Source organism: Neltuma alba, unplaced genomic scaffold, assembly GCF_004799145.2.
Source record: "Neltuma alba isolate B1F8T4 unplaced genomic scaffold, ASM479914v2 tig00011065_pilon, whole genome shotgun sequence".
Classification (NCBI taxonomy): domain Eukaryota; kingdom Viridiplantae; phylum Streptophyta; class Magnoliopsida; order Fabales; family Fabaceae; genus Neltuma; species Neltuma alba.
Window position 1 is genome coordinate 1 of NW_021635808.1, and position 25,455 is coordinate 25,455.

A 25,455-nucleotide genomic window follows, 5' to 3' on the forward strand; every position below is an offset into this window, starting at 1 on the left:
GATTTAGAAGGGCATTTATGCATACCATCAAGAGCTTCTCGGTTTGTTACTGAGTAGAACTCGGCGCGCCCTATTTCTTTCAGAAAGCTCAGCTCTGGACCAACCGCTGGGTACTGCATCCTGGTTATTCACAAGACAGACATGTTAGAAAGTTTAAAGTTTGAATCTTTTTGCTATATAGTTTGTTAAAATTTGAAGTAAGTTTAAAGTTTATTATTCTGGCCGTCCGATGAAATTACCCAACGGCGACGGAGTATGGTTCAATAGTCTGGCCATCCCATCCTGAAGAAGATAGGTCATGGCTCCATGATAAACGCCCACTTCTCCCTTACTCAAAGTCGACGCGTGTCTTCCACTCTGCAACCCGAACCCTCCGGCCTCTACTCCGACCAACCTCACTTCCGAATCCCCGATGAACTCGTGAAACAACCCCAACGCGTTGACCCTGTCCCCACGCAGGCCACCAGCGCGTCAGGTTCCCTCCCCATTTTTCCAGAGCTTGCCTCCTCGTTTCTCTTCCAATTACCGACTGGAAATGTCGGACCATGGTGGGACATGGGTGGGGCCCCCACCGCTGTCCCCATCATGTGATAGCTTTCTTCGACCTTCCCACCCAACTCCTCAGAGCCTCTGACGCTGCATCTTTGAATTGCCCATCAACCCCTTCAACCTGATTTTACACGAAAAGGTCGCATCATTTTTAGCTTCGTTTGGTACGAGAAAATTGGAGGGAAAAAAGACATGACAAATTTTTTAACGAGCTGAATTTATAAAATTAAAAAAAAATGAGGTTATAAAATTTTTAAAAAGAATATATAACATTAAAGAGTAAAAAAAAATAATCAAAAACTCTTAGCTCCATTTTATCAATTTTTTAAATTAAGTTTATTAAAATTTTCTTACCCCTTTCTCTCCATTTCTCGCATACCAAACAGGGAAATAGAGAAAATAATAGAAAATTTTTTAATAAGTTTGTTTGAAAAATAAGAGAAGAGGGGTTAAAATTTTTTAATTAATATTAATCATTTTTTATATATATTTTCTTTTATCAACATTTATACCATTTTCCCAATTTTTTAAAACAAACTCATTAAAATTTCTCTCTCTTTGCTCCCTTCCATTTCCTCCTACCTATCAAACAATTAAAGTACCGAGTTTTTTAAAAAGAAAATTACAATCAAATCATAAGAGTGAAAAATAATTACTCCTCCAATCCTTAATATAATATAGGATCTAATTGTTGAGTTGTTTTGGTCATATATATAATATCTATTTCTCATATTTATTAATTTTTCTAAATTATCCTTATGGATATTTACTCAAACATAATCAAGTAGAAGAGAGGAGAGAGGATATTAAGGAAGATGATTATGGTATTTTACAAAAATATATTCATATTTCTTGTAATTAATTAACTTACCTAACTTTCTTAATCTAATCAAATTAGTTAAATAGGTCTTATACTAAAGATTAGAAAAGTAAAACAAGTTTCAGAAATTATTATTTATTGTAATTCACTCTTTTTTTAAAAAAATTATGAACAGTAAGTACTTACCTGAGCACCCAACAAATTTATCAATTGAACATTGGATTGTTGTTGTTCCATGTCTTTAGCCGCCATGAAGATTTTGCAGTCCAATCCCAGTTTTGCGCAAGCAGAGGCGGCAGCTATCCCGTGGTGGCCGGAGGCGGTAGCTGTCACGACGAGTTTCCGGCCGATGCGCTTGGCGATCATGGCCTGAGCAATAGCGTTGTTCATTTTTGGAGAGCCACCGTGGCAAAGATCTTCTCTCTTGAGGAATATCTCAGCCCCTTCGCCGCGATTTTGCTCTTGTAGAACTCTGTCAACCTCCGAGCATGATACAGAGGTGTTTCTCTCCCAACGTAGTCTCTGAGTGCCTCCGCTAGCTCTTCCTACACGCACAAACACGCACAAACACACACAATATATCTTCTTCATTGTTAGACTAGCAAGACTGATATATCATGAAAATAATATATTAAAACTTGTGTTCTTGGCAGTTTCATTAGATAATTATATATAGGATATAAGAATTTAATCACCTGAAAGTGTTCATCGCGAAGAACTTCTGCAAACTCAGCTTCGAGCTGGTCGAGACAAGCAATAAGAGTCTCACATACAAACTTGCCTCCAAATTTACCAAACTTTCCAGCTGAATTGGGTTGGGTCTTTTGGACCTGAAGGGATCTTTCCAAGAAGAAAGGCCTCTTGCTGGAGACCACTGAAGAGGTCATCAATTCAGGCAACTTAGACGTCCTCGAACTTTCCTTAGGAGTAGTTACCTCAGCAGCTTGAGCTTGAGCCCTTGCCGAGGTCTGCATTTTGGCCACTCTTCTCTTATCTCTTAATTTCTCACTGTTACTGATGGAGGCACTCTTTGGCTACTAACCACAGAAACATGAAGTTTGGATGCCATCATTTTGCAGGGTTTGTGTGAGTGTATTGGATCTGTAAGTGAGAGAGGATTAGAGAGTTGAGAGAAAATATGGATGTTGTGTTGAAATGAATATCCTCGGATCCACCTTTATATATATGGTAAAGGGTCAGAGTTTGGAAGTGACAAAATATGACCGCGTCCGTTACTCGTTACTTAATAGTAACTCCGGTCCTAATTATAAGACCTATTTGACTAATTTGAGGAGATTAAAAAAATAAGTTAAGTTGGTTATTTGTAATAAATAGGTGTTATTTTTCTAAAATATATTTACTGATCAAGTGTATTAACTAGAATTACTAGAAAGACTATCTTAAAAAAACACATAAATATAAGAAACAAAGTGGATTAAGGTCTTGTATTTAGAATCAAAATAAAATCAAACAAAGTCTTATAGTAAAGACTAGAGGTAGTATAAAACCATGTTGACTTTTAATTTGATCTTAAATATAAGATCCCAACTATTTTGTATCTCATATTTATCTATCTTTTCAAGATAGTTATTGTAGTATTGCACATGTTAAAAGTTTTATCAAATGATAGTTCGAGTTAATAAACATGATTAGCAAGTTATATTAGGAAAAATAACAAATATTTATTACAAATGACTAACTTAACTAATTTTTTTAAACTACTCAAATTAGTCAACCAACTATTATATTAAAGACTAGAGATAGTATTAATATAAGGGCTTGTTGGAATTTTAATTTAATCCTAAATATGAGACTCTAATATCCATTTTGTTTCTCATATTTATTTATTTTTTAAAGTAGTTTTTTGTAATAGTTGGATATATTAAGTATTTTATTAAATGATAGTTTAACACATATGGTTAACAAGAATATTTTAAAAAAGATAATATCTATTTATTAATAAATAACTAACAAATTTTTTTAATTAATTTAAATTAGTTAATTAGTTTTTATGTTAAATATATAATACAAGTTATGTCAGCGACGTGACATGTTCATACCGTATGTTGGTTTCAATGAAGCACTTTGATCCGTACGTAGGAGATTCTAGGCCGCAGCTCAATCCACGATGATAGACAAATTTACACGTCATATCGAATCTCTAGCTACTACATTGTCAAGTTTTACGAGTCATGTGTGAGCTAGTTTCTCGGATTCTAATTATAAATAAGATATTATAATTATAATTACAAAATAGTAACTTTTTAATATTTTAATTTGATTTGGAATTTTTTTAATTAATACTATTTCTAATTTTTAAAATTTTATTTGGTTTAATTAATTCTTTTATTTCTAAAATTTAAATAATGGTGGTTTTGATACTTGAAATTTAATTTTATTTTACTCTACCAGAGATTTTTTTCCTTTTTAGTCCTTAAAACAGTATTTTTCCTTGCTAGAACAAGATTTCAAATTTTAAAAATTAAATAAAAATGAGGTAGAATTTCATGGATTAAAAATAATATTAACCCAACTTTTTTTTTAATTTTAATAAGAATTTTCTTTTTTTTATTTAAATTTTTTGAATTTGAAGTTTGTGCAAGTATATAAGTCCCATATACACATACAATTAGGGGGCATTTGGAACACCTATAAGTGTTTTATAAATTACTTTTTCATAAATAGAGACAAACTCATTCACATATTTATTTTATATACAAAATCACTTTTAAAATAATAGTTTGGTTTCCATCTAAGCCCTCTTATTCTATGTCTTTTTTGCTGGTGAATACAATTAGTCTATGTTGTTTTATCCTATTAGAGAATAATATACTAGTATAAAATCTAATAGGAGAGTTAAATTTAGTTCTAAATATAATATTTTAATCTACCTTGTCTCTCTTTTCTCTTTTTCAAAATATTATTTTTAATCGTAAGAGGTTTTTACTATATTTCAATGTAAATGCTTAAAGAGAATGATTTAAGAAGGACAACATATATTTATGAAAGCTAACCAACTTAATCAATTTTTTAATATCCTCAAATTAATTATCTGGTTTTTATATTGAGGATCGAAGGTAATATTATTTATCACATATTTCATAAAACTTTATCACAAGTACTCTATGTGTTACATGTAAGCCTCTAGAGGGGCCAGCAAGACCACAAGATGATGATGATGATAGACTAAATTACACATAATAAATGTTGAGTCACGTATGTATAAGTAAGAAAGGCCAAAAGATTAATTAATGGCAGCTAGATAAGTAAACTTTATGACAAATGAGTAGTTGGAAATTGAAAATTACATTATAAACTTCAATATTTTTTTATAATCAAAAGTACTCCTGAATCGCAGTTGTTTCGATTCGATATTTGTAATTTATTTTTCAAAAAATTTTCTGAAGTAGCGAGCTAGCTGTAATTAACTAATTCTTTTGGATTTTAACTGTCACCTTCCCTATATAAGTAACTTCGATTTTGAACCTTTACATTTGATAAGAATTTTTTTAATTTTTTTACATTTGTGCGTGGATACATACAAATAATTAATTAGTTTGTTATTCCCGATAGATCGAGTATAATACCTTACCTCCGGTCTTTAATATAAGGGTTTAACTTTTTATTTGTTCCTAAATATAAAACCCCAATTCATTTTGTCTCTTATATTTATCTAATTTTTCAAAATAGTCCTTGTAGTTGTACATATTAAAAGTTTTATCAAATAATAGTTCTAGCTAATATATGATTAGTAAGAGTATTATATAAAAAAGACAACACCTAATTATTACAAATAATATAGGAAAGATAATACCTAATTATTACACATAACTAACTTAGTAAACTTTCTTAATTTACTCAAATTAGTCAATTAGCTCTTATATTAAGAATCCGAATAGCTTATTTATCACATACCCTATTTACTTTTTTTAATCGATATAACTTCTTTTTTTTTGGGACCGAAATCGATATAACTTTCTTAATTGAGTTTAGTGCAAATAATCTTATCTTTTCTACATTATCGGCAAATAAATATCTGTCAAATTACATTCTGCTAATGAAATAACGGAAAATTTAATTCCATAAAGATTATTTACATTAAATTAAAAATATTTGTAGGATTTACCTGAAAAATTTAAAGTTCTAATTTACATATTATTAAGTCGTATTAATATTATGGGTCAACAAAAATTAAGTATAATGTGTTTAAGGTATTTTTTTTATTGAGTTGTTAATGCAAAACAGATAATGGGGTCTTATCATTTTAATCTCTAATGATTCCATCATGTGGGATATTAGGCTACGGATAAATACCTAATTAAAAATGTCATTAATTTTATTTTTAAATCATGTGGAATATTTTTTATTTTTGGCCAGAATAAGGTGGGAAACTGTTCCAAGTCAACTTTTTTCCTTTCGGTTCAGAAATTGTTACAAGTTTAGGCGAAGTTAGTAGCCTGAAAATTTTGAGCCCTTCTATAGTTGCGTGCATTGAGGGTGCTACAGAAGAGAAGCTAAAGGCTTCTTTGATTTTATTCGTTATCTTTATGTTTTTAGAACAATTAGTGAAGTAGTTCTTTAAAATACACTACAAAAAAAATAGTTAATTACTGACAAAATTAGCGACGGAATAATTTCCGTCGCTAATTTCTGACGGATTACCCACGGAAATTCTGTTGCTAAACTTAGCCATGCAATTAGTCACGGAATTTTTTCGTTAGAAAATTCCGTGGCTAATTTTAATTATAAAAGTTTAGCCACGGAATTAGCCACAGAATTTTTTTATCGGAAAATTTCGTGACTAAACTTTTATAATTAAAATTAGCCACAGAATTTTTTCAGTCAGAAAATTTCGTGGTTAATTCTGCGGCTAAAATTTTATAATTAAACTTAGTCACGGAATTAGTTGCGGAATTTCTTCCATTAGAAAATTTTGTGACTAAAATTTTATAATTAAGTTTTGTGACGGAATACTTTTCTATGGCTAATTTAGCGACAGAAATTATTTCGTCGCTAATTTCCGTGGCTAAAATATAATATAATAATATAATAAATATATAATTAAATTATATATCTTATGAATATTAAATAAAGGAATTAAATTTAAAAAATATATTTATGAAAAAATTATTTACTATTTAAAATCTAAAATTAGTGTCATTAGAAATTAATATTATATTTAAATAATTTTTTTTAAAAATAAAGCGTTATAAAATAAATAGTAAAACAAATATCTAAAAATTATTTGTTACAAAAATAGTTATGATTAAAATTATCATATAGTTTATTTTTAGTTTCTAATAATATATATGTGTATATATAATTATTTGTGTAAGAGATATATATATATATATATATATATTTTGCATAATAAGTCAGTAAGTTCATTGCAGCTTAACTGGTGAAGTCACACGCATGTACAAACGAAGTCTTTGGTTCGGGCTGTGGAGAAGTCACTTTGAGGAGAAATGATATGGTGGCGACATGTGGCAATACAAAGTGGCATATGAGATAGCGATACATGGTGGTAGAGGTGAGGTGGCTGGGACAAGTGGAGATAAGATCGTGACACATGGCGGTGGAGCTGAGGTGGTAGCGACATGTGGAGATGAGATGGCACTGACACGTGGCGGCAGAGGTGAGGTGGCACTGACACGTGGTGGCGAATGCGAAGTGGTAGCGACACGTGGAGATGAGGTTGGTGACATGTGATGGCGAAGGCGGGGTGGAATTTTAATTTTTTTTAAAAAAATATATTAGCGACGGAATCGGAATTCTGTCGGTAATTAGTGACGGAATGTAAATTCCGTTAGTAATTACCGACGAAACCGATGTCGTCGGTAATTCCCTCGGTAATTACCGACAGAATTTCAATTAGTGACGAAAAAATTAGCGACGGAACCAATCCCGTCGCTAATTCCGTCGGTAATATGATTCCGTCGCTAATTCCGTAGCTAAATAAAAATTCTGTCAGTAAATTCTGTCACTAATCAGATTTTTTTTAGTAGTGATAAGTTTTGAGGAAAAAAATATTTGAATCATTACTTTGGAAAACATATAATACCTCCAGTTCTTAATATAAGAGTTAAATAACTAATCTAGAGATATCAAAAAAATTAGTTAAATAGGTTATTTTTCAGAAATGTATATTGGCCTCCCTAAACTATCTTGTTTAACCATGTGAATTGGATGATTAAATTTATCCTTTGGTGGGAATCCACTGCAATCAATAAAGATGTTTTGGGAAAAAATAGAAGATAAAGTGAATTGAGGTCTAATATTTAGAATCAAAATCTAAACCTCTTACCAGCTTTTATATTAAGAACAAAAGGTAGTATAATATAGTGAAACAAAGGGTGAAAGAATTTTTTTTCAATGTTTACATAATTGCCCTTAATAGAACATAAAGTTCTCTACCTATTCTCTAATTTTGTTGAACAAAATGTAACAAAATATCAAAAAGACGTTGCTAGCAAAGGTTAGTCCAATCGATAAGAAGTTAACTTATAATCTATAAGATCTTGAGTATAACTTGCCGATGTGATGATCTGTAAGATTGTAATTATTTTTATAAATATGAGTTTTTTGAGCCTTAAGGTATGTCCTGATTTTGATGAACCTATGAAATCCAACTCATATAAACTGTTTTATTTATTTTTATCAAAAAGATGTTTTTGTTAACTAAAAATACATTTTCACACAAGTTTTTCTATTTCTTCTGCTTTTTAAAACACAAAAATGCTGAAAATAAGAAACCAAACAGGGAGACTCGGTTGTTGGAATGAAATGTCTCAAAGAATACTCCAGCTGGATATTTTGAAATTAATCTATAAATCTCAAAACAAGCTGGCAAGAATGTAATGTTGATACCCCATGAATATGTCCAATGAAGGTTGTGGCGGCAGTTGTTGATAAGGTGACATCTATCAAGAAACTGAGAACGTTAAATTACTATGGAAAAGAAGATGAAAACAACAAAAGATGGGGTATCCTCTTTCGTGAAAATTGAAGGTTTCTGTTTCTTTGGGAGACAAATGAAATAGACAATAGAGATAAGTTTTTTATATTAAGAGTTGGCACCATGATGAGAAGGTCTCATTATTTGGACTGCACCGAAACATATATAGCTCATGTGATTTTAATTTGGGAGAATTGCAATTAGATCTCGATGAAAGATTTAATTACTCTAAAATCTATTGATAATTGAGGAGTATGAAATAACAAGTTTTAGTGTAAAAAATGACAATTAGTTTATACTGCTCATTTATTAGTAAGATTTTTGGTAATTAAATTTTTTTTCTTTATACCTCATTATAGTTCTCCTTCTTAATTTGTGAACTAGGAAACTGAGTAAAACGTGAATGGCGGCACTATGCGCCTACCTTTGACTGATATTGAGGCTATCAAACAAATGGCAACAACTTCACTTCTAGTAAGAGAAATTCTTGTATACTTTTGTATTGTCACGTAATCCATGCTCTGTCCAATTAAAATCTTATACGTATTTTTTTCACAATTCTCATGGCGCAAAAATTTCTCTTGATCGATTTTTTTTCCTCACCATGATCCATTATGATAGAAATCATCCACGGAAGAAAAAAAAAAAAGCTAGAACATTTCACTTGGAGAGAACATGGATGACATGGCATTCCAAGAACATACAATAATTTTTCCTTCGAATTATTGATCTATCATGCCCCTTGGCCATTCCAACATATAAGAACAAGGAATTACCCGAGATCTAAGTTAGTAAAAGAGTTTATTTTAGTTCTAAATATAAGATTTTAATTCATTTTATTTTCCAAATTTATACCACACAGTCATCTTTATGCGTTATTTGTAACTCACTTATTCTCATATATCAAAGAATGCATTAAATTGATTAATTTTTTTGAATTTATCCTTATTAAAGTTTTTTCTTTTCTTGCTGACAAAGCATACTCACCTTTGTCTTTTCTTTTGTACTTTTCCTCATGAGAATTAAATAAGGGTGAGATTGAAAAACAATCATTAAATACTCTATAAGTAACTTATATTTAGGGTCAAAAATTTACTCTACCAGTAACTTATAACAAGGACTAGAGTGGTCATTCTTTTCTTAAACAACCTTGTTTATTGCACATATTAGTGAGGATAGTTATGTTTCTCATACAAAATATTAAAAGATATTTTTAAAAAAAGCAACACATATTTATTATAAATATAACTAAACTAATTTTTTTTAATTTTTATAAACTAATTAATCTAGACCCTACATTCAGGATCAAAAGCAGTGTATACCGTTAGCCAAGGATCCTTAGCCCTAATGACATGATGCTGATTCTTAGTGGCATTAGCTTGTGAGTTTAATTGATCTTACTTAATTTCTATGTTAATTAAACATGATCGCTTAATCTAATTATTCTTTTTTTGTCCCGAAGCTTCCCAATGTTATCACAAACAGACACTAAACTAACTTGGTCGCAGTCAAATTTGGAAAACTGCATCCCTGCAAAACAACCCCCCCCCCCAAAACACTTTTGGCAGAAAAAGAAAGAAAAATTCACATTTCAAGCGTTTCTGGTCTTCTGGTTGCATATTATATTGAGTCAAATCAAAGGACGATATGTTGTTTTCTCTTTTGGGCCCAGAAAGGACAGATATAAAAAATGTGGTGATGAGCCTTTGACATGATTGTAGTTGCCGCCATTGATGGCCTTTTCTCTTTGCTGAGAAAAATATCCTAACCTTAATATCTTCAATGACTCATTGAAGTCCTCACACTTGTTTGTATCGAATTCTCTCATATATTTGACCTTTCGGTGTAGAATTGAACCATTATTTATTTTAGCCATATGTTTAGATAAGTTGCTATTGGCATTTTCACCTAGTGGCATGCAAGTTTATCTATTACTGAGAAGTCGCGAGTGTGTACCGTTGGCCAAGGATCCTTAGGCCTAATGATATGATGCTCATTCTTAGTGGTATTAGCTTGTGAGTTTAATTGATCTTACTTAATTTCTATGTTAATTAAACATGATCGCTTAATCTAATTATTCTTTTTTGTCCCGAAGCTTCTCAATGTTATCACAAACAGACACTAAATTAACTTGGTCGCAGTCAAATTTGGAAAACTGCATCCCTGCAAAACACCCCCTCACACTTTTGGAAGAAAAAGGAAGAAAAATTCACATTTCAAACGTTTCTGGTTGCATATTGAGTCAAATCAAAGGATGATATTTTGTTTTCTCTTTTGGGCCCAGAAAGGACGGATATAAAAAATGTGGTGATGAGCCTTTGACATGATTGTAGTTGCCGCCATTAATGGCCTTTTCTCCTTGCTGAGAAAATATCCTAACCTTAATATCTTCAATGACTCATTGAAGTCCTCACACTTGTTTGTATCGAATTCTCTCATATATTTGACCTTTTGGTGTAGAATTGAACCATTATTTATTTTAGCCATATGTTTAGAGAAGTTGCCATTGGCATTTTCACCTAGTGGCATGCAAGTTTATCTATTACTGAGAAGTCGCGAGTGTGTACCGTTGGCCAAGGATCCTTAGGCCTAATGATATGATGCTCATTCTTAGTGGTATTAGCTTGTGAGTTTAATTGATCTTACTTAATTTCTATGTTAATTAAACATGATCGCTTAATCTAATTATTCTTTTTTGTCCCGAAGCTTCTCAATGTTATCACAAACAAACACTAAATTATCTTGGTCCCAGTCAAATTTGGAAAACTGCATCCCTGCAAAACACCCCCTCACACTTTTGGAAGAAAAAGGAAGAAAAATTCACATTTCAAACGTTTCTGGTTGCATATTGAGTCAAATCAAAGGACGATATTTTGTTTTCTCTTTTGGGCCCAGAAAGGACAGATATTAAAAATGTGGTGATGAGCCTTTGATATGATTGTAGTTGCTGCCATTGATGGCCTTTTCTCTTTACTGACACTACTACAAAATAATTGATTTGTAACGCACGTTTCGTAGCATTTAAAACCAAAACGCTACAGCTAATAGTTAATAATTTATTTAAAAAAAGATATATTCTGTAGTACTTATTTAAATAAGTGTTACACTTATTTAAATAGCATGTATAATATTTATTGTAGCACTCTCTCAAGAAAGCACTACAGCATTCCATTTATCTTTTAAAAAAAGTATTAAAAAAATTCTGTAAAGTGCTCCAGAAAGTTTTATATGACTTTCTGTAGCACTTTCTACATAAGGCCTCTAAATTTTTTTAAAAAATTAGAGAAACTTGATATAGCGTTTTATTACAAAAACGCTACAGAAGCTCTTTTTTTCATTTTTTTTATTTTAGTTAAAATAAAAGCTAAACTCACAGTTTTCAAAAATTATAAAAATCCCTTGGTAATTATATTTCCCATTTTCCCTCCCTTTTTTATTTATTTTCACAATTTACTTTAAAATACCTTATGTAGCGTTTTCTGAATAAAACGCTACAGAAGCCTACTTTTTGTAGTGTTTTAATTTAAAACGCTATAGAAGTCCAAATTTTTTCATTTTAAATTTGGGTTAGAAAAATGCTAAAATTTATTTTTAAAAATATAAAAATCCTCTACTAATGATATTTCCCAACTTTTTTTTCATTTTCAAAATTTAAAGAAGAAAGCTAAAACAATTTTTTTCTAAAGTTAAAAAAAAATCCCCTGCTAATGATACATTTTCCTCCATTTTTTTTTCATTTTCCATTGATAAGTTTAAAAATAAAGGTAACGTATTTTTTTAAAAAAATTATATAAATAACCTGGTGTAGCATTTGGATTATAGTATTTCCCTCATTTTTTTTTCATTTTTCCTATTTAATTTTAAAAAATAGCTTAAAGCATTTTCTTTTTTAAGTTATAAAAATCTCCTACTAATGACATTTCCCTCTTTTTTTTATTTTCCTTTGTTAAATTTTTTTAAAAAAAACAAAGAAAGCCAAATTCAATTTTAAAAAAAAATTTAAAAAAATTCTTCTGTAGCGTTTTAATTTAAAACACTATAGAAAAATTTAAAAGTAATAACCTTTTGTAGCATTTTCTCTACAAAATAAAACGCTACATTAGATTAGATGCTGTAGCGTTTTGTGCACAAAACGCTATAGCAGTTCGCGTTTTTGCCTTCCCCGGCTCCCTCCATTTTTTTCCCATTTTCCCTCTCTTTTTCTAACCCATAGCTCCCCTCCACTCCCATGACCCCACAGCTCCAGTTCACTCTCCCTGTCTCTTTCTAAACCCATAGCTCCAACTCGACCTCTGTCCTTCAGCTACGCCATTTTCAGCTCTCTTTTTCCCCACAGCTTCCCGCCATGCCCCTTTCCCCCATGCGTCCCCGCCACTAAATGTTCCCCTAAGCTCCCCACTTCTCTTTTCCTTCTCTGTTGCCAACCCCACCTTTCGTCCCCACCACGATCCCCACCCCCACCCCCACCCCCACCCCTTGCCCATCCCAACTCCCACCCACACCGACGATCCCCACCCCCTGTCCCCACCCCTTTCTCGTACCCACATTCCCAATTCATCCCCATTCCCATTCCCTTTGTCCTTACCTCTTCCCCCTTCACACTTTCATTTAAATTTTTTTTTTTGCAGGACTCTTAATATAATTCAAGTCATTCTACAATACACTGTAAGTATGTTTTTCAGCTAAATTATTTAAAAGCTTACAAATTTAAGTTTGTTATTGCATGTGGAAATATGTTATAGTTTTATTTTTCTGTTTTCTATTTTAGGTTGAATCATATGTTGGCAAATATGATTGCTATTGTTATGGGCTGTGAAAAATTAACAAAATTTGCTATCTGAATTGTTTAATTAGCTTAAAAAAGGATTTTAGGACCATGAAATTTTTAGCTTGTTATGCTGCTAAAATTTTAAGGTAAAAAACATTGTTTAAACAACTATTTACATAGTTTTGTATGTGATTTGGTTTTGTGAGATATGGAAGTTAGAATGGTCTAAATATTTAATCTGCTAGCTTTTAATGCTTTTTATTTTAGATTTGATATTTGTTGGCAAATATGATTTTTTTTTGGTTTATAGTTGTGAAAAATCATTAGTTGTGTTGGATTAATTGGTTGATTATAGTTAAAAGAGATGTGTTGAACCCAGAAACTTGCATTTTTAAGCCGTTATACTGCCCATTTTATTTTTAGATAAATAAAAAAAATATTAAAAGTATTAGGAGGTATAATAATAATTATGTACTTAACTATTTATTTATAATAGGTTGAAGACATGGATAAAAAATGGATGTCATCTAATCAGTGTTCAATGGAATATATAAACAGTGTGAAAGAGTTTATTAGTTTTGCAATGAGGCATGCAAAAGATCCTGAAAAAATTGTTTGTCCATGCTTATCATGTTGCTATGAAAAGCGAATTAGTCCACCTGATTTGTTAGATCATTTGGTGTGTCATGGAATTAATCAATCTTATACACGATAGACAAGGCATGGTGAGACTTATGATACATGTAGTGATCAAGTTCATAGCATAAGTGGCACTTCAAATGAGTTTGGCACAAGCATATGTGATGAAGACGATGGTCTTGAAGAAATGCTGACTGCAGTTGAAGAGGATCTTCGTGATTATCCTAATTTATTTGAGAGGTTGAAAGGTGATGCAGAAAAACCATTGCATACTGGATGCACAAAATACACAAGATTGTTAGTGGTATTAAAATTGTATAACTTGAAAGCGTGTCATGGATGGAGTGATTTGAGTTTTACTATATTGCTTACACTTTTGCAAGACATGCTTCCAGAGAAAAATGAACTTCCTACCAAAACATATGAGGCTAAGCAAATTCTTTGCTTTACTGGGATAGGTTATGAAAAGATTCACGCATGTCCTAATGACTGCATTTTATTTCAAAATCAGTATGCATCGTTGGAGAAGTGCCCTATATGTAATGCATCACGATATGGGAAGAAAGGCAAAAATCCTTTTGAAGGTCCTTTGGTATTTTCCCATTATTCCAAGATTTCGGCGCATGTACAGTAATGCAAAAATTGTTAAGCAGTTGACATGGCATGCAAATGAGAGGATTGAAGACACGAAGCTTAGGCACTCTGTAGATTCTCCACAATGGAAAAAAATTGATTATGAGTACCTAAACTTCAAGGAGGAAGACAAGAACTTATGACTTGCATTGGCAACTGATGGAATTAATCCTCACAGTGTTCAAAGTAGTACTCATAGCACATGGCTTGTGATATAGATGATATATAATCTTCTGCCACGCTTAATCATGAAATGTAAGTTTATGATGATGTCTATGTTAATTTTAGGGCCAAGACAGCCTGGGAATGATATATATGTATACTTGGCTCATTTCAAGTTTTTTTTTCCACTTAATTTTTAATTTCTTTATAATTTCTTTTTTATTGACTTTCTTTTTTTTGTAGGGAAACTCAAATTGCAAGTTGTGTTTAGATCAATCTTTTAAGCATGCAGTTGCTATGGGTGTTGTTTACAACAATAGTAATGAAATTCTGCAAAATTCACCATTGCCTCATAACACACTCTGTGTAAGGATTGATGTTTGCATCAATGAAGATGCTCAATTACCATTTCTTACTCTAGATGAGCAAACAATGGTGAAAGATGCTGTGGGTGCTTATGTTACATGGCCTATAGGTCTTATTGAGCCATTTCAAAAGGTAATAAATTTACCTTTTTTTTTAATTACTTTTTCCTATATCTTATTAGAAATATTTGATGTAGTTTGATGATTTTTATAGGTTACACAACAAAGAGCAACCAAATTCAATTGGTTGGCAACCACTCTAAGAGTTCAACAAGTGTATCGAAAAAGAAAGGCTCACGATCAGCAAGTCAAATAGGTCAAAAACAAATTACCTCATATCATAATCAATTGGAATTGATTGCACCTAATTTTTTTCAGGAAGGAAATGGTATTCAAGTGGAGTTTGATAGGCACATCTACAGCACAAATGATATATTTGATAATATTGATTGGCATGTGCTGAATGACATACTTCATCGTGGATGGGTTGGTGCTATGACTATTAACATATGGATTAGGTATTTCATCATTCTTATTATTTATCATTTAATGTTATTAGTTTGGGTACTAATTATTTGTTTTTTACATGAAGGCACTTGTACCATGACGTATTGATGGACACTGAGAGATCAGTACAATTCTCATTTATCAATCCCTATATGATAGGCCAACATACCGGAAAAAAAGACATTGATTTTCAATATAATATGGTTAAAGAGTATTTCTCAGCAAAAGCAACTAGTAATATGTTATTTCTAGTATCGTTCAATGCCGAGTAAGTCATTGGCTGTACTCTTATGAGTTATGATATTTGTTAATCATTTTGCTACTTTTGATTTAATTAAATAATTTTAAAAAAATTTTAGGCAACATTGGATATTGATTGTGATCAATCCAATGGCACCTTTAGGTCCCCTTATTTACTATTATGTTGTACACTGTATATACCAATGTATGTTGTAAAGGTGCCATTGATGGTATGTGATGATAAATGATGATGTTGGCTTGTGTAATTAGCTATGATAATATATGGGATTGATTTACGTATGAATGGAATGGTATTACGTATGGAAAGTTCTAATCATAAATTGTTAATGTAAGTTAGGGGATAAGCTATCCCTAATTAAGCAACAAAATAGTAATAGACTAGAAGTATGGCAACTGACTGACTCTGTCCATGAAATTTGGTATGATTAAAGTACACATCCTGAGCTTTAAAACAAGTGGTAGAATACTTAAAACGGATGTGTGTGCTAAGAGTTATGATTAATCAAAGTTGGACTAAAAATCTAAAATTTATAAGTAAAAAGTAACCCGAAAACTAATCACAAAATTCAATCTACAAGCTTATTTTGTGAATCATTTGAACTATAACGCTTTTAAATATGTATTCTGAGGGGTTGGGTTAAGGGTATAATGTTTCAATGAGCATCAAAGTTAAGGAGCAAGTTGGGAGGTGATAGAAGGAGGAGAGCAACATTGGAGGGAGGAGAGCAACGCAAGCGACATGTGTGATGAGGTGGGCTTTTTGGTGATATTTGAGATTTTTTTATGAACGTCTTTTAAGCAGCAGCGTTCTTTTACCTTGTCGTTTCATGCTAATTAGATTCCAACGCCTTTAAGGCAGCTGCAGCCTGCAGGGGAATTTGCGGTGAAGAATGCCCAACTGCTGCAGGTTGAGGCTCAATTATTTTTGTACCACATGCAATCATTCAAGCCCCCACCATTCTCCTGGACCCCACTATCAAATCAAAGATACATGTGAGGTTGGGAATGGAGCGTAGATTTTTTTCGAAGATGCGGTAGTATGTAATGACGGCTAGCATGGAAGGCGGCATGTGAAGGGGCAGTGTGCGGGACCCGCGTCTGCGAATGACGGAAGTGACACAATTCACAAGAGGTTAAGAGGAAGCCTGTCCCCTCCAGCAAGATTGGAGACATTCGCGTGCAGGAATTTTGCTGTTTTTATTTTCATTCCTATTTTTGAGTTTAATTTATGGCCGTTGAATAATATTATTCTCTAGTCTTAATTATAAGATTTTATTTATACATTATAAATAAGATCTTATACTTAAGACCAGAGATAGTAACTAATGGAAAAAAAAAATTTAGATCAAGTTTGTTATATTTATTATATCACGTTATCCGATCACACATGATTATGTTTTTCTTATATAGATTTATGATTAAATACTATTAAATATTAATATTTTAAAAATAGAATACATTATCATGGGTAAGTAAAAAACTTGACCTAAGAAATATAAGAAGTTTGGTGTTTTAAACTTCAAAATTATTTTAATTTAGTTATTTAGGGCTTGGACTTGTATTATGCAAATTGGGCTTTAGACATTTATGTTTTATTTTTAAAATTTTCATGCTAGCCCTCAAATCAATCAATTAGTTTTCAAAAACTAATTGAATTTGCGGCTCCTGTTGAACCTCCCAAAGGGCCCTCTGCCGACGGTCACTTCGATAATTCAGATGTCATTGGTGGTTGGGACAATTGTAATCAGGTTTTTTAAAAAATTATAATTATCAAAAAATCTTAATAACAACTTAAGTAATGTATAATCACAATTCTCATAGTAAAAAAAATAATAACTTCTAACCTGTTATTGAGACTTGTTGACAGTTTTTTTTTTTTTTTAATTCTCTCTTAGCTATTTGTGTATAGGTATGACATTACTATCACACACCAAAAAAAAAAAACATAACTCAAGAAGCTACTGATATTTTTGGCTGTAGGATTGGCTTAACATGCTTCAGTGTTTGTTTGAATTTTTTTTTTTTTTTGCCAAGATAATTGAGCTTGATAGAACTCACCAAGACCGGGACATATTACCAAACTCAAAAAGTACTCACAGAAATACTTATAGATCGCCTTTTAAAAATACCCTCACATCAACAATAGAATTTGAACTCATGATGGTATAGGTTATGAACCAATTTTTTTATCATCCGGACTAATTTTTATTGGTTGCTTTTTTGAATGAGTTGTCGAGAATTAATTTCACGGTTGATGGGCAAAAAATCAGGGTTTAGTAAGCAAAATTTGGCTTGCGCTTGGAGGGTTTGTTGGTCCTGGACTAGCTTGGAGTAAAATGCTCTCTTTTTTTCTTCCTTTTAATATTGTACTATAAACAAATATTCCCAATCCCTCCTACACCTCAACCCTCTCTCTAACTCACATTTGGTGGATCAAGTTTAAGGTAAGGTCTATGGGCTATTTCGACTAACTTAGTGGGTTTCTTGCTTAAACAGTTATATATGGATACGAAATTCGTGAAAGATTTTGGCTTGAGCTTGTGCCTCACTAGTGTTTTCATGCTGTATATGAGTAGTGATTGTTTGGTTTTCATAAGACTTCTGAGCTGTCTTGGCTTGACCTAATGTATTCTCGGTGTTAAAGTTTGGAAATTCAGCATTCTTGGCTTTTATGAAGGAACTTGCTTGTGCTTTTAGAGCCGTGGGTGCTTCATTTGACTATTACGAACTCACAAATTAAACTTTTAGTTAGTGTAAAATCATTCTTTTTATATTACACACATGGTCCATTTTAGATTTCGAACTTTGAACTTGGCTACACCCTAAAATTATTATCTCGCTCCAATCTTTCAATCATCATCATCAGATGTGTTAGTCATACTCTTTTGGTCAAATAAACAAGGTCATGTTCCTGATGATTTCCTACTGTGTGTATTATATATTGTGAGTTAAATACTTGGATAGAGGTGTCTCTAGTTAAGAAGCCTTATACTTCATCATGGTGTTTACATGGTTCATGGAATCATATTTTGAAGAAGTCTCAATTCTTATCTCTTGAGATCTTTTACTTTGGCATGTCTCATATATATATATGCTCTTTCATGAACAACCTCTTATTCTTCTTCCTATCATCAACAATGTCTTTTACTGACAAGACTCCTATGTGCATCATTCAACGGCATTGCTTCTGATATTCATATTGACCACTTTTAGTCCTTTTCTTCCTTCTACTTCTTCATGATATTTCCTTGTTTTCCCAGGGGCTATGTATGCATGTGGGTTTGGTGATTTTTTATTTTTCTTAAATTTTATTAAAATTACATTGACATTGATTTTATTTTTAAAATTATATATGAATCTTATGTAAAACGGAAAATAGTCACATTCTAGTTGAATTTAAAAATCTTATCTAAAATATCTTTCATTACTCAAATACGTATTTTATAAGTACGTAGAATGTCTCCTTATTTTTTCCATGGAGAGCATCTCAATAAAAAATTAAACTAAGAACATATTTTTAATAAAAAAAAGGTATAAATATCAACAAAATTAAAAAAAATTGTATGATTGACTTAAAATACAAGAATCGTGATATAAAAAAGAATTAGTGGATTGGAAGCCTTTGAATCTCATATAAATATCAACAAAGATTTTTGTCCGATTATCAGAAGACAAAGGGCTGGCGGGCATGCCTAATTGCATATGAGAGCTAGTTTGATATTTAATTTGGTCCTAAATATAAGATCCTAATTTACTTTGTCTTTCATATTTATTTATTTTTCTAAAGTGACTTTCATAGTAGTTACACATGTTAAAAATTCTATTAAATGGCATTTTTAACTAATACACATATTAGTAAGAATATTTTATGAAAGACAATACTTATTTATTATAAATAACTAACTTAACTAATTTTTTTTAATTTTCTTAAATGAGTTAACTGAGTCTTATATTAAGAACCAGAGATAGTATGTCCGTTTGCTTGTAAAAATATTTACAATCCTTTTATATGTAGGTTATTTTATTGATTGAAAAGCTATTACTTACCCATACAGATAATATTTAACATATTTGGATTTAGTATTATGATTCATGTTTTTATGCATTTAAATTATGTTGAAAATGCGTTGATGAAGAGATATATAGAAGCAGAAAAACCTCTCTAAAAGCTACCTAATACATTAAGTACAAGGATTAACTAGTTACCCACTAGATAGAAGCAAAATCAAATTGAAAACAAAGTGGTTAATGCATTGGGATATGGTTGACGCGTTAACTGGAAACTAATGTTTGAAAAATATTCTAAAGCGTTTCCAAACTATGTGAAAGTGAAACATGGTTTAACATGATTTATATAGATTTCCAAATTCAAAGCTCTCTGATACTCATTTGCATGTGATACTAAAAGCCAAGAATAATTAAACTCTAAAGTCCTAAATTATGAAAAACAAATGAAACCTCATTCTTGTCTTTTAGAAGGCTGACGAACGGAAGATGGGTATGGTCTTCTGTGAAAATAAGGAACCACTCATTTTTTGTACTGTTGGCAACACGAGATGGTCCCTACAAGTCATTGTGCTTGGTTATGAAAGGTCTGGTAGTAGTATATTGGGCTCTAGGAAATAAGTTTCTTTGGTGTTTCATGAGTTCACACACCTTACATTGAATTTTATTAACATTTTGGTTTGAGCATAAATTTGGAAATGAACAACCATTCAAACTAATGAAAATGAAGGCGTTTCATCTTCTTAAGCCATAACATAAAATCAGTACTTCTTGATATAGATGCAAAGATACTTACCATAAGTGAGCAAAGATTTCTTACTTGAATGACTTCGAAATGATATAGTCCCTCATACTCCTTGACATTGCTAATTTTGTGTTTGTCATCTTTTTCATTGACGGAATTGAAGTTCTTTTATCATTAAATCTTTGTTTGTGATCTTTAGTTAGAAACAGGTTTCAGATCTATCATAATTAGGGCCTTGTATGAATTGGCTATGCAAAAGTTATAATGAAGAGGTGTTTAGTATAACATAGGCTAGGAAATACATTTTTAGAGTGCTTTAAAATATGTTATCCAATGGTGTATCTGCTTGCTGTTGATTTTTCAACAAATAGTATGACTACTTTTCTGTTGACTTAGTTCACTATGTTAAATAGTTTAGCGTAAAATTATTATTTCAGGAGCTACTTTAATCTTCCCTGGCAATTTTTATGTCTGGCTTCCTGCCACCGCTTGAAGGGAACCTTCATTGTTTGAAATCACCTTTTGCCAGGTGCCTTTGGTGCAAAAGCTTCCTTCTCAATTGTCTTTTTTCTCACCATTAAGGTTGTGTACATGTAAAGAGAAATAATTCTTGTAGAACTTTTAACCAATAGTTCAGAATTCTGACTGGGTTTCTCTGCATGTTTAATTTTCACTCTCCTTTCCATTTTCTTATTCTATTTGAGGCCCAATTATTCTTCCCACAAATTTGGATTATGAAATCCTCCACATTTAAATTTCTTACTCTTAAGGTTTCTAACCAACGACTGGAGCATTCTAAAACTCTTCCACATTTCTTTATCCTTCGTTTTCCCCTTTTGTTCTCTATGTTTACCAAGTCCATGTTTTTTCGGGGATTAGGACGGGAAGGAGCTGTGTGGTTTGTGCTATATGGTGATGACTGCTGAATTACATTATGAATCTATATTTGGGAACCAATTTCAAAATGGATATGAATTCTGATGAGGTTGGTTTTCCTCTCAGGATGGGGATGAAATGTTGGGTCAGTCAATCTCAGCTTCCTCCCATGAGTGATCCTTCTATTGTAGCAGAAGATGCATTTATAACTTGAAAGACTCTAACAAGATGCAGTATTTATTAGGCATGAGACTTATTTCTTAAATTTTATGCAATGCATAGAACCTATATAGGTTCATTATGAAAGTCACAAGTTTCCAGAGTTCCAAGACCTCACACATCAACAGAATTCTCAAGTCCCAAAAAGCCACAACTTACCAGATTATTAAACATATTAGTAGGGTTGCTCATGTTGGGCCCATCCCGGTTGGCCAGTTCCAGTCCCGGTCCTATTGGGACGGGACGGGCCTATCCCGAAATTTTTCGGGACGGGACACAAAAAAGACCAGGACGGGATGTGGGACGGCCCCATCCCATCCTGTCCCGAATATATTTATATATATTTTTATTTGTTTTCATTTTATTATATGTATAACACATATATTAATATATAAATATAATATATAATAAATGCAAACTCTTATTTTTATCCTTTTTCTTTTACTGTGCCGCCCAACCAAACTTATAAGTTATCACTCTCTTGCCTCTTGCCATCACTCGGCACTTGCACAGTCAAATGGGAAATAAAACGGTGGAGACAAAAACGCTGAACAAGGAAGCATAGATCTCATTAGTTACTTCCTGCATGCACAAATCAACAAAAAGAGATTGAAGGCAAGAAAAGCGGTGCTGGGCATGACAGAAGCTAAAGGTATTTCCCCTCCCTCTCTATGTTTTCTCGCCGCTACCTTCTCTCTCCCTGATCTTGCTATTTCTGCTTTCACTCTTCATCTTTTACTGTTGGGTTTTTGTTTTTTTTTTTTTCATTTGGATTTTGATTTGTTCTTGGAATTATTGTAATAGAGTTGAAATCTAATGACCGGACACAGGACGCAACGCGGGACGGGGGTGTCTCGATCCCGTCCCGTCCCATGAGCACCCCTACATATTAGTTCATTAAATGAGTGAATTATGGATTCTTAGAAATCCTATTTTACGAGGAAAGTATAGATGCTTTTGACAGAACAAATGTAAAAGCGACAAATTTTGAATGATTTTGCAATAAGGAGAGAACGAATATTGTCATGGGCTAGCCTTGTGAACCTGGTTTAGTGGCGATTGGCAGGAATCCGGGCTTGTGATGTACTGTATGTGGATGGAAGACAGGGTTGGTTCAGGGTGCTGGGGAGAGTGCTGGCTTCAACTCAAACAAAATCTTTGCACCCAAAAGGGTGGTTGGATCTAATGGAGGAGTTAGTCCCTTACAACATCACTACAAAAAAACATGCAATTACTGAAGGAATTACTGACGGAATTACCGACGGAATACAAAATTACTGACGGAATTACTGACGGATTTGCAACGGAAGGGAATTACCGACGGAATTTCTGACGGGAACGTATTCTGTCAGAAAATTTTTCGTCACTAATTACATTTGCGACGGAATTTTGACGGATACTGTCCGTCAGAAAGTTAACGACGGGAGTTTCCGTGGCTAACGTCGGTAATTCTTTTTTTTTTTACTTTTTATTATTTTATTTTGATTAAATTGTTAAGAGCAAGACAACGAATTTGATGAAAATCAAACATGCTATAATTGAAAAATACATAATCTGTGATAGATCCTGAACAACTCAAATGTCAACCAAAAGTCAGAAATAACAACCCAACTATCTAATAATAACAACAACTCTCAACTGTCATTTTCTAAATTTATATTGCTACTAGAGGGCTCAGATAATCTAATTCCCATTTGCTCCAATGCAGACATAATCTTGCTATAATTTTGTTTCATCTCTTGATGCTCTTGTTTAATTTGTTGATTCTCTTGTGTGAGCTCTGTTATCCTTGTGCGTAGTTCAGTTTCAACATTAGTATTCATGCTTGTGCTGTTGATGGAAGGAGAAGATCTCTGAGGTGTACAAATATCATCATCAGCCTCAGATCCAAATCCATAGATGCGACCCTTCTTGTTCCTACCACCTGTAACCTCTAACCATATGTTAAATTCTTCCTGGTTAGATTGCACACTTGGAGAGCCTCTTTCAGAGCTTAATTCTGCCTTTCTCCTCATGAATTCATCCTATTAAACAAAATATTATTAGTAAATAAGATAAAAGTAAGTTTTATATAAGAATTCATGATCATGAAGTGATATCAATTTAGTAGTAATGTCAAGTAAAACCATAAACACAAAAATAAAAATATCCCACTCTTATATGATTTGAAAAAAAATTGAATCTAATGCTATAAAATATGTTGAATTTAAAACTATAAATTTTTCTTTTACCAAATTGTTGTAGCAGAAAATGAATACCTCATGTTTTTTTTTCTGGAAAGTAAGATCCTGCTCAACTTAATCCCCAACTTCAAAAAATAAGTCCACAACAACCCAAACAAGTTTGGTGTAAAACAAATATGAGAGTCTTTTTAGCAAAACCAATTTACAGAAATAAAATTACACCAAAAATAAGAAAAGATAATAGTATTCACTAATTCCCAGCAAATGATAACATATTCACCAATCCTATCAAATTAAACAATATGAAATCTAACTCAAGTTCAATAACAAAGCAAAGTAGATTAGAGAATAGCATGTCTATAAGTTCTATAACTTCCAACAAATCAAAAGTAAAAAATTGTTGCCTAACACTAGTGTGGTTTTAAGCAGTCAACACAATCTAAATGATTTAATAAGACTCACACTACAACTAGTAAGGCCTTGAGCCGTCAGCACAATTTCAATGATTCAATATGACAAACATTAAAAACATATACTCACATGAGCTATTTCCGCTCGCTGGTCTGCAAATTTTCCAGTTTTATCATTTAAATGCGTCTTCTTGAACAATTCAAACATAGAAGGGTCTCTTCCTAACTCCAGAGCCTGCAATTATTTACAAGAATGTATTATAAATAAATGCATTTAATAAATAATGATCTAATTTGAAGATTAATTCTTACCAGCCTCCTCTTATGCTCAGTGTTAGGAATGCTCCCACCTTTATGTTGAGTGCCCCCTGTGGTTGAGGCTCTATTGACTTTAGCAATCTCACACTTCGCCTTGTAATCTTCTGATGCCCATATTCTCTCTAACTCATTCATCACTGGACGTGGAATCCACTTAGCCCTGACTTGTTTTTGATACAAGTCATGCCTGACAGTATGCATTGTATTTCTTAAAATTTCTACACACTTTGTATTCCAGATTTTCTTAATAGCATCGTCATATTGTGGTAACCACTTGTATTTTCACTGCGTAAATGACAAACAAAAGAAAAATATAAACTAAATATGATGAGACAAAATTGAAGACATAAAACAAATATAATTAGAGATAAGATTTACCGCCCATTCATCAAACCACATTTTCTTATACTCAGGGGGTGTCACTTTCCAGCTAGAGCATGGATGGTCAAATTTTTGCTGAATAATAGGAAGAATATTCTGTACAGTAGCAATAGCAGGATTAAACCTAATAACAATTTCGCACAAAAAGTCATTATAAACGCTGTTAGACTTGCTTTAATATACTACATGAAAATGTGAAATAATATAATATTGACGGCAACTTACATTTTCTTTTCAGGATATATCCATGTCCGACCATCTGAGAAATCATAACCCGATGGGAAAAAATTAGTAGGATGGGTCTGTGGAGTAGGGGGATGTGAGTTTTCAGTTCCAGGAGATGGGATCTGAGGAGATGATACTTGAGGTGATGACGAGAGTCTACTCTCTGATTGAGTCATAACTGGAGATAATGCAGGTGATAATGAAGGTCTGCTACATGCTTCATCTATAATTGGAGACCTAGTGGATGTTTCACCCATAGGTAGAGAAGATGTAGGAATCAAAAATTTGTTAAGTTGGTTAGACAAATGTGGAGAAGATGAATTGCTCAATTGTGCTCGATCACGCTTTGAACCACAACCTGCCATCTGCATATTCAAACACCTTGAGTTAGTAATAAATAACCATCACAAAATAAATCATAATTAAAAGTA

The 25,455-nt window shown here is 32.3% G+C and overlaps 1 pseudogene; it reads right to left on the reverse strand.

Moving 5' to 3' along the window:
- Nucleotides 1-25: 25 nt before the first annotated feature.
- On the reverse strand, nt 26-2,343 carry LOC114761022 (tryptophan synthase beta chain 2, chloroplastic-like; annotated as a pseudogene).
- Between the last annotated feature and the right edge of the window lie 23,112 nt (nt 2,344-25,455).